General features: G+C 39.0%; 1 pseudogene; it reads right to left on the reverse strand.

Annotated features, from left to right (window-relative positions):
* Positions 1-8611: 8611 nt before the first annotated feature.
* LOC100965492 lies at positions 8612-10701 on the reverse strand (annotated as a pseudogene).
* Between the last annotated feature and the right edge of the window lie 496 nt (positions 10702-11197).

Genomic DNA, 11197 nt, shown 5'->3' on the forward strand with positions numbered 1-11197 from the left:
GCTACTAGTTGGCCATCTTCTGAGAATTCTCAGAATTCCTGTCTTTCTTATTCTATATCACCTTACCTTGTTTTGCTTTCTTTTTAAAATTTTTATTTAAATTTCTTTTTTCTTTTTTTCTTTTTAGAGATAAGGTGTTGCTCTATTGCTCAGGCTAAAGTGCAGTGGTTTGATCATAGCTCACTATAGCCTCAAACTCCCAGGCTCAAATGATCATCCTGCTGCAGCCTCCTAAATAGCAGGGATTACAGGTATATGCTACCAGACACAGCTAATTTTTTAATTTTTGTAGAGATTAGGTCTCACTATGTTATCCAGGCTAGTCTTGAACTCCTGGCCTCAAGTGATCTTCCCACTTCAGCTTCCCAAAGTGCTGGAGTTACAGATGTAAGCCACCATGCCTGGCCTTTTGTTTTCTTTATAGCACTGAATTATTTATTTGTTTACATTTTGCTTTTACTGCATTATATAACATAAGCTCTACGAGGGCAGGACTTTGTGTTTTTCACTACTCTACCCTCATCTAGAACTGTACCTTACACATATGGGCATTTAATCAGTATTTGTTGAGCAAGTAAATAAAATCCCACTTAAGAGAGAAAGAAATTGGACCTCAGGAAATTAAATTGTCTTGTTCAAGGTCATAGAGCTATTAAGTGTAGGAGTTTAAATTTGAATCCAGAGCTGGAATTTTAACAGCTGAATTGTACTTCCTAGCTTGCAATATGAGACAGACATAATCACAGTTACTCATTAACACAGTGTGACAGGAAGTGATCACTGTGTTACAATGTAGGTTTGGTAGTGATGTTAGTAAATAGTTAATGAATTCTGTCAGGGATGTTTTTATGCCTCAAATTGTGATTGCTTCACTGTCCCTGAGAGGCTGGGAAAGGGAAATTTTGTTGTTGTTTACTCTGATAAAAGGTGTGAAAGAGAAGTTGAAGTAATCATTAGGTAATTGAGATTTGGGAATGCATATGAATCTCAAATGTCCACTTTGTTCCTTTTCTCTATTACTGGGGACATTTGAAGCTTTACTATATACTGCAGATATAAGGTAAAAAAGATGCAATGGCAGTTGGGTATGGTGGTTCATACTTGTAATTCCAGCACTTTGGGAGGCCAAGGTGGGAGGATTGCTTAAAGCCAGGAGTTTGAGACCAGCCTGGGCAACATAGTGAGATCCTGACTATATAAAAACTTTAAAAAATTAGCCTACTGTGGTAGCATACCTGGAGTCCCATCTGCTTAGGAAGCTGACTTGGGAGAATTACTTGAGCACAGGAGTTCCAGGTTACAGTGAGTCATGTCACTGTACTCTAGTGTGGATGACAGAGTGAGACCATCTCATTAAAAAAAAAGGAGGGGACACTGGTATTTTTTTTTTTTGGCCAGGGCTGGGTTTGAACCCACCACCTCCAGCATATGGGGCCGGCACCCTACCCTTTTGAGCCACAGGTGCCACTCATGGACACTGGTATTTTTTGAGACAGGAGTCTACCAGCCTCCCCATTTGTTGGCAAATTAATAAACAACTTCTCCTCAAACTGCTTGTCCCCATTGTTCTGATGTGGTTTCAGGGAACAAGTGCCAAACATATTTTGATATCCCTGGATGGCTTCATTGGCACCCTGATGGAATGGGATCCTACAATTGCTGTAGGAGGCAGGGATCAGCCTTGGTCAAAGCCATGTATCTTTGTGGGAAAGAACAATTTCTTTTTGAGGTGAGAGAGCAAGGGACAACCCCAGCAGCTGCTGGAGGACTCCTGTCTCTGTCTCCACCAAAGTAGACCAAGCTTCTGCAACTCAAAACTAAGGTGAAGAGAAGGAAATGCATTTGGAAAGTGTCCGGATGCCAGGCCTTTTGTTGGCCAGCTGGGGTGAACTGCCAGGAGAAGCCACAGGCTGTGAGATTGAGAACCTATGCACATAGCCAGCCTCTGAGTGGCACACAGCAAGGGGGAAGGAACACCTGCTATCCCTGTGGTCATCTGGGCACCATTGGAAGGGCTGGAGAGGGTGTCATCTGAACTAATTCTTTAATACCACACTCATTAGGTAGTATGACTCAGGTCAGAAATGGTCTTTCCTTACCCAACTGGGAGTTCAATTTGGCCAGAAGGTATCCCATAGCCAGAGCAAGGCAATTAGTATGAATCCTTCACAGCTGGTTAATATGGGCTTTAAAGTAAACTAAAAACAGTTAATGTTCTGCTAGCTACACCAGCTAAGGAGCCTTTGACACAGTTGAAAGGAAACACCATGCTAGGGTAGGGTGCCATAAGTATGCATTTTTAGGGAAAAAAAGGACATTGGGAAGAACTGTTCCCCTCAGTTGCTAAGGCCTCCAGGTAACAAGAAACTGGCAGGAAAGCAAATGATTCCTTTGGGTCTAGGACTCAGATGACAAAGGAGGGGGGCCTGGGGCACTAATAATTCCAACCCACATATCCCCATAGAAGCCCAGTGCAAACTGACAGTGGGAACTTGATTAGCAGACAAAATAATATAAATGGGGGCCCAAGGCTCAAAGCCTATCTCTAAAAGCCCCAGATGCAAATCAAAGGGGGGATTTGATAGGTGCTAAGATCCCTTTCAAAACCAAAGGCTGTGACTCTGACATTTGTAATGACACAGTAAAAGGGAGATAGAATTCTTATGGACTTGTTCTCCTACCTGAAGCTTTTGTTTGGCCTCTTATGAGATACTTCTGTGAATGAACACATTTGGGGTGTGATAGCTTAATGGATTTGGGAAACCTCATTTGGGAAGACCCCATTTGCAATAAATTGTGCGCTTGAAACAATCTAAAGACAGAGAGGTGACCCACTGCACATGGAGCCGAACATGAGGGGCCCAACCCTTTTGGTGATTGGCAGTTTCACTTAGTATTAGTAGATATCGTTTCAGACTGGTTAGAGACTTGTTCTACCTGAACAGAAAGAATCTAATGTTCCATGATGGGCTCCTACCAGGAGCTGCTGGCTTGTTAGGGCCTTTGTCAAGTTCTTTTACATGTATGTATGCCAACATGGAACAAGAACAAGGCTCAGAGGATGATGGAATGACCATCAGCTGTCCAGGAAAAGAGGCCAAGCAGATAGAGAATGGCATGCTGTTGACCAAGGAATCTCCATGGCTGTGTCAATTGGGGGAAACCTTGCTTTCTTAATATGTACTTGGATATGCTCCACAGTGTTCTGGGGTTACCCATGAGCTTCTTTGAGGGACCCCTCAGTGGAAACCCTCCTTTGTAGCAGAGGTAACCTAGCAAGTAAACAAAGCCCTATATCTACAGTGAAAATTACACGGAACCCACCTGAAGTGGAATAAGGTATTGCCATTTGCTCTCTTCTGGCTAAGGGTAGCACTTTAGAAGGAGGCTTAAGTTAAGCTCCTAAGATATGGAAGGGTAAAATTGACAGTGGATAATATGAACAGAGAATGGCTTGGGGTAGAAAAAGGGGTAAAAATGCTTTTGTCTCTTCAAAACCCTCTTATGCTTTTTTTTTTTTTTTTGAGAACTAAAACCTTCATCCTTGCCTCAGGCCAGCGGTCAGGAGGAGGGCAGGGGAATGTCCTTTCCTCTTATTGCCACAGGAGATAGCTCAAGGGAATTGTCTGGGGGGAGGTCACAAGATCATGTTAACTATAGATGGTATTAATCCAGGGAGGTCACCAGATTGTTTTCCAGAGATGTGATGAATCTGGGCAGAGGACATGAGGTTGTCTTAGCTCAAAATGGGATTATGGGATTAATCAGAACCTTTAAAAGCTCTGTACTTCTGTTTATGAGGGAACCTTTAAAAGCTCTGTGCTGATATTTTTTTGTAATAGGAGTCTGACAACTTCCCCATTTGCCAGCAAATTAATAAATTTCTTTTTTCTTCTAAAAAAAAAAAAATTAGCACATTGGCATTTAAAGCTCTTCAAGGTCGGCCAAACCTTCCTCTTAAACTTTTTCTCCCATTGTTAGTAATACTGAATCCTTCTTTAGACAATCTGGTTCATTCGTTGAACCTCTACTAGACCTTTCAGTCTTTCTTCCTTGAACTCTTGCCTTATGAGGCTTATAACCTCTTTTGTTGTAAATCTGTGAGGTTCACAAACTAATCATTTTGGAGGTGGGAGGGGTTTTGAAGAATTTCTAATCCAGGGAGGGGAAGAGACTTGTTCAAGGTCACACAACAGATAATGGCAAAGCCAGTCAAGAACTCAGCTTTTCTGGATTGCAGCCACAGGCTCTGTGTACAGCCACACTCTACCTTACTTTTGGATTGCTAAAAGCAGTCTCTAAAGGATATGCTGAAAGGGCCTCTGGGCTTCTTCTGACATCAACTTTAAAATATGTACCAGTATGAATTTTCATATATAGAGTATGGGATTTTTCAAAATAGTCACATCTATTTTATTTACTCTGTGTAGTCCCTGACAGCAATATGCAAATATAGAATTTATTTAGTCTGCCTTCCCTGGTGACTTGCCAGTCTCTGAGGAGGGAGGAAAACATTTTATGTTTCTCATGGGTTTTGTTTGTCATAGCTTGAGTTCCCATAATGAAGAAAGCCCTGGGTATCCTCATATGAGACAAAGCTAGAGATTATTAAATGCTGCTGTCTTATATACATTAGGCATTCATATTTACTTACAAAGTTCCTCTATGCGTTAAATTTAGAACTTCCCCAAACTGACCACACAAAAATTGGTTTCTTGGGTGGTGCCTGTGGCTCAGTGAGTAGGGCGTTGGCCCCATAGACCGAGGGTGGCAGGTTCAAACCTGGCCCCGGCCAAACTGCAACAAAAATAGCTGGGTGTTGTGGCGGGTGCCTGTAGGCCCAGCTACTCAGGAGGCTGAGGCAAGAGAACTGCATAAGCCCAGGAGTTGGAGGTTGCTGTGAGCTGTGATGCAACAGCACTCTACCAAGGGCAGTAAAGTGAGACTCTGTCTCTCTAAAAAAAAAAAAAATTAGTTTCTTGAGTATTCTGATGAATCACTGTCTTTGACAAAGGAAAACTAGTCTTTTAGTTACTGTGTAAGAAATTGGAACCTGGATTTTAATTTACAATTTAGGAATCTCTCTTAGTTAAGTGTACTCCATCAGGTAAAAGCCTTGATTCTAGTTGAGAACTACAAACTCTTTCACCTCTGTTTTTCTTGTGCCAATGTATTCTTTATCAGAATGAATGTTCTTGATTCAAAAATACAGCATCATCCTGTCTTGCTGTATGTAATTTGTTTGTAACATTTTTCTGAGATAGCTCATTTATGTAGTATCACTTTCCCTGGTATCAGTAAAGAACAATGGAACTCTTTAATGAAAAGAAGCCATTTTATTCCTCCTTCCGAATTGGTTCTGTCATCTATCAAAAAGAACACTTGCAGCCCTGTTGTTCTGAAATTATATTTCTTTTTTTTCTGATGATAAATGAAGATCCAGGGAATTCATATGAACTCAATGACTAGGAGAGAAATATAGTTTGTGTAAATTGTGACTTGGATGACTTAATCTTTAGTAGTTTGAAATCTAGAGTCTAAACAGGCATTTTTTTGAAAAGGAAATGTTTCTCTAGAACATAGTCTCCTTAAAATGTTTCATTATTACTCTTATTCTCTTTTGCAGAATATCCTCTTGGTTTTTTCACTAAGGGAATGACCTGAGCCTTTCATTTATTGAATACCTACTGTGTGACGGCTACTTTTACATACTCTAACTCATTTTATCCCCTCAATAACATTAAGTAACAATTTTAATACTAATTTTTATTGATGAAGAAATAGAAGGTCAGTCCAAGTAATTTACCTATAGTCACACAGTTCAGTAGAGCTGTAATTTAAAACCAGATTTGTTGACTTCTGTGGCTGTGAATGCCAATTACCTACTTAATATTCATCCTCTTTCTTTCTTATCAGTAGAACCTGAGTTTTATCTGAGGCAGCAAAAGACAGCACTTCTCAGCCTCCTTTTCACCTAGGAGTGGCTTTGAGTAATAATTGGAAATTATTGGATGGGACATCCATAATGACTTAGTCAGATTTTGTTTCTTCCTCTTCTTGTCTTCTTTATTTCTACCTAGAAATTATTTGTGATGGCTGGAGTTCCAGCAGCTGTATTGTGAATGCGAAGAAACCTTGAATGTCAATAAGGATAGTGGAGTTGAAAAATAGGAATTTGAGATCTGGATGACAATATGGCATTGGCACAGCAGCCTCTACTATCTACTTTCAAATTTCATGTTAATGAGACCAGGAGGTGAGAGAGAGGAGAGAGAGAGAGAGAGAGCAAGAGAGAGAGAGAATGAGCAATCCATTTGTCAAATCTGTGTAACAAGCAGCTGAATAGTTTTAATAGTTCCTCATTAAAACAGACTTCAAGAACCATTCTGCCTTTCTGTGCTAGACTGGTAGTGCTAGTTTGTCTGCCACTTTAAGAATAGCTAAATGACTAATTTTAAATTCTGTGCAGTTGAGTGTTTTACTATTTAAAGTGTGGTAAATGGACCAGCAGTGTCAGCATCACCTGGGAACTTGCAAGGACTGTCATATTTCAGGTACTGTAATGGACTTATGAATCAGAATCCACATTTTAATAAGATCCCCAGGTGATTTGTCTGACCACTAAATTTTGAGAAGTACTTGTTACCTTATGGTCACAAGAAGTTCTTGACTGGGCTCGGCGCCTATAGCTCAACCGGCTAGGGCGCCAGCCACGTACACCTAAGGTGGCGGGTTCGGATCCCCAGCCCGGACCCGCCAAACAACAATGACGGCTGCAACCAAAAAATAGCCGGGCGTTGTGGCGGGCGCCTGTGGTCCCAGCTACTTGGGAGGTGGAGGCAGGAGACTCGCTTGAGCCCAGGAGTTGGAGGTTGCTGTGAGCTGTGATGCCATGGCACTCTACCCAGGGGGAAAGCTTGAGGCTCTGTCTCAAAAAAAAAAAAAAAAAAAAAAAAAGAAGTTCTTGACTGAAGACTAGAAGTTCTAGACTAAATTCTACAAGGCATACTTGTAGGTGCACCTTGTTTTATGCAAAAAATGTATTTCTGATAAATAGCAGGTCAATCAAAATTTTATAAATGAAATCATATAAATACACTAGGATAGAGGATCAATTTCTTTTCTTTCTTTTTTTTTTTGGTTGACATCTGCTATGGACCAATTGAGTTATTACTTTATTTGCATTATTCCTTAAAATAATCCTATGGATATACACATAATAATAAAAGTTATTATTATCATTTTATAAGCAAGGAAATGAGAGATCAGAGATTTTAAGTAACTTGCATACTGTCAAACAACTAGTATATAGCAGAACTGCGACTTGAATTCAAATGTCAGACTCTAGAATGAACTTGCATTCTTTTTTAAAAAAATTTTTTGGGAGGAGTACCCCCTTCCTCAGGTTGATGTACTGGGACCTGACGACTCCTTTACTCCATGGCAGCCCCCCCCTAAATATTTCTCTTATTAAATGCCTTATAACATGGAGGATGGGGGAGGGCATCTAAAGTATCCTCAGAGGTAGAAGGACTCATAGAGCTTCTACCTATAGAAGAGAGCTGTTCTCTCCTGGTAGAGAACAGCTCTCTTCTTCTCTTTGGAACTTTTCATGTCTTCATCCAGTGGGACTGAGCTCACTATCTCATAGGAAATCCATTTCATTTTTGTTGTTCATTTGATCTGTTGAATTAATGATCAAAAAGGTTTGGAGCCACTCTTCTGTGTGATAATCCTTTTAATTATCTGAAGAGTCTCTTTTAGGTATTCTCTTTTCCAGCTAAGAAGTCTCTTGACCCTCCAGATGTGGGCTACTCAGACAGAATAAAATTTTGTGAGAATTGACTCTAATATTACATTGTATGGCCATACTATGAGTTATTTAACCAAACTTTTATTGTTAGACTTGTAGGTCCTTCCAAATTATAAATATCACTCTGTGCTTATATGTATGTGAATTCTTATGTATTATCCTGCTTATTTACTTATAGTAACTTCCACAGTAGAAGTATTCTGTTAGTAAATATGAATTTTTTATGATCTTTGATATATTTATATATTGTCCAATTGCCTCCTGGAGAGATTGTATCACTTTATTTTTCAACTAGAAATAGTTGAGAATATTTATACTATTATATCTTTGGCAAAAATTTGTTAAATTACTGGGCATTAATATTTTATTTTATTTTTTTCTAATTAGATGGACAAAATTAAAATTGTTTTATTTTTAAAACAATGATTTTTATTTTTCTTGGACTTGTTAGTGTTCTAATTGTTTTCTAAAATTAATTTATATCACACTGAATCTTATCTACTTTTCACATTTATTACTTCTGGACATTTAACACACTGATAAATATATTTATCAAATTCTTCTTTGTTTTAACTTTTGGGCAAACAACAAATAAATGGAAAAATACTAAGGAAAGGATCTCATGGATCCTTTAATAATTTGGCATATGAATCTCTAATTTTATTTAGCTGTTCCTAAGCTGCACCATGTTCATTCAACAATGCCTATTTCTCTGTTTCAAATGCATCCAGTTGTAACTGAAAAGGTTTTGTTTTATTATATAGTTCTTTGTAAAGGAGATGCCACTTATTCATTTCTTCAGTTAATTCTGCCACTGTATTTTCTTGCTTCTTCATCTTCCAGATGTTTCTTAAAGTCCTCCTCTTGTTACTTAAGTTGTTTTTGCAAATCAGTTATTTTTTTAAGAGAAGAAACTGTGATTTCTTTAACTTTTGCTTCTTTAAGTGGCGACCTGGTTTGCAGGTCTAGAAGCATCCTTGCATATTCTTGATTTGATTTGCACTCTCAGTCGCCAACATCTGATGTTGAAGCTCCTCTGCACTTTTCTTGGCCTTGCCCACTTTTTCCAGTAGTGATGAGTTTTCCAGCTTCAGATTTTCTATCTCAGCAGCTGCTAATGCTTTCTAGCTTTCAACTGAGCAGTCACATCCCCAAGGTTTTGTACTTTGCTATTATACTTTTCCTGTAAAACCAGGGTGGGCTGAGCGTTAGCAGTATTACTTTTTTTTTTTTTTTTTTTGTAGTTTTTGTCTGGGACTGGGTTTGAACCCGCCACCTCCAGCGTGTGGGGCTGGCACCCTACTCCTTTGAGCCACAGGTGCTGCCCTAGCAGCATTATTTTTTTCCAGTTCAGCTTCTTTTCCTTTCAGCTTTTCTTCTAGGAGTTTGAATTCTTCAGCTTTAAATTTTGTTTCTTTGTCCAACTGCTTGACCAGCCTTTTGGCTTGTTCCTCCTTTTACTGTAATTTATCAAGCTCATCTAGTGTTTGTTTTAATTTTTTCTCAAAGAGATTCTTCTCTTTAATCATTTCCTCTTGAAAAGAACATAGCTTCTGCTGAAGACTAGAAGACAATTCCTTCTCTTTTTGTAGAAGTGCCTCAATTTGTAACTTTCTGTTGAAGCTTTTCATAATTCTTTTTCAAGAATAAACTTCTCTTTTAAGTTTTGTATCTTGGCATTTAGCTTTTCATCCAGTTATCTATTCCTGTTTATAAAGTCTTCTATTTCTTTTTCAAGTAGCTGACATTTAGCTCTCAGGTCTTCTGCTTGTTTAGACAACACAATATTTTCCTCAAGAGACTGATGACGGCTTAAAATTTTATCATTCTTCTCTTTCAAATTTTCTTTTAACTGGGCAATATCTAGCTTGTATTTTTTCACTTAATCTGATGCATAATTTCTTCAATGTATGCTAAGAGTTTTTCTGTTTTAGATTTTTCCTTTTTTTTTTTGTTTTTTTTTTGAGACAGAGCCTCAAGCTGTCCCCCTGGGTAGAGTGCCATGGCATTACAGCTCACAGCAACCTCCAACTCCTGGGCTCAAGCGAGTCTCCTGCCTCCGCCTCCCAAGTAGCTGGGACCACAGGCGCCCGCCACAACGCCCGGCTATTTTTTGGTTGCAGCCGTCATTGTTGTTTGGCGGGTCCGGGCTGGGGATTCGAACCCGCCACCTTAGGTGTACGTGGCTGGCGCCTTAGCCGGTTGAGCTATAGGCGCCGAGCCTTAGATTTTTCATCAACATTGTCTTTCTCTGTGGAAACAAGTTTCTCAAGTTGGGCTGTTTTCTCTTGAGAATCTTCGAGTTTCTTTTGGGTGACTTGCAGCTTCACCTCCATGCCTTCTTGCTTAGCTGTCATATTGGTCAACTTTGTTTCTCTTTTGTTTCTAAGTTTCATTAACTCCAGGCTTAGAATTCTCAAATTATTCTGGTTACCATTTTCAGAAAACTTAGATTTTAGTAGTTCATTAGTCTTTGTCAATTCAATAAGCTGTTTTTCCAGTGAAGCATTACTTGCAAAGAGTGACGTTTTTTCCCTTATGGAGGCATGAAGCTTGGCTTCCAATTTATCCAACTCTGTTTCCAGGTCCCGGATTTTCTTGTCCTGAGCACTATGTTCCTGCACAAGAACATGAATCTCTTTTTCCAGGACTTTCAAATCTTTATCATTCTTTTGAGGTTACTTCTTTAAATCCAAAGTCTTAACTTTTCTAGCTGAAGCAGTCAAGGTAACTTCTTTGTCAACATTAGAATTTTGTTGAGAGTCTTTTTGTTTTTTAAATCTCTCTGATTTCTGAAAGGATTCTGGTCCTTTCAGTGCTTCTGACATTTTAACATCATAAGCACCTGGAGATGGGGTGCAACCTTTGTAGGAGTAGCATTTGTGCATGCTTGCTTTTACAACTGAAAAGTTGGGAAGTTTGCATTTTGGTGTCACACAGATGAAGGTTAAATTCTTGCTTCATTGGTTCCAGTCCTCCTCCCTCGCTCTTTGGATGTAAACTTTTCCGGATTTCTTTTCTTTCAAATGGTTTCAGTGGTAAGTGGCTGAGACACCCCTGGGGGATACCTTGATTTGAGTGGGAGATATATTAACTCACAGCTATTTTATAACGTATTTGCTTTAAATATTTTCCCTGTAATTAGATAAAAATCCACAAGATGGCAGTCACTCTCCATTTTCTCCTTTGTCCCATTATTTTTGGATTTGACCTGGTAATTTACAAGATTATGACTGGGTAGTATAATATCATAATTTAATATTTCTTTTCTAACCAGGTGGTATAAGTGTAAATAGTGGCAGTCGGCAGCTTTTGCTTTATTTTAAATTTACAAATACATCCCACTATTCTAGTAGGATAGTTTTTGTATGTTGCAGTGTTCTT

The sequence above is a fragment of the Otolemur garnettii genome, unplaced genomic scaffold, assembly GCF_000181295.1.
Source record: "Otolemur garnettii isolate 467f Iridium unplaced genomic scaffold, OtoGar3 scaffold00021, whole genome shotgun sequence".
NCBI classification, from domain to species: Eukaryota; Metazoa; Chordata; class Mammalia; order Primates; family Galagidae; genus Otolemur; species Otolemur garnettii.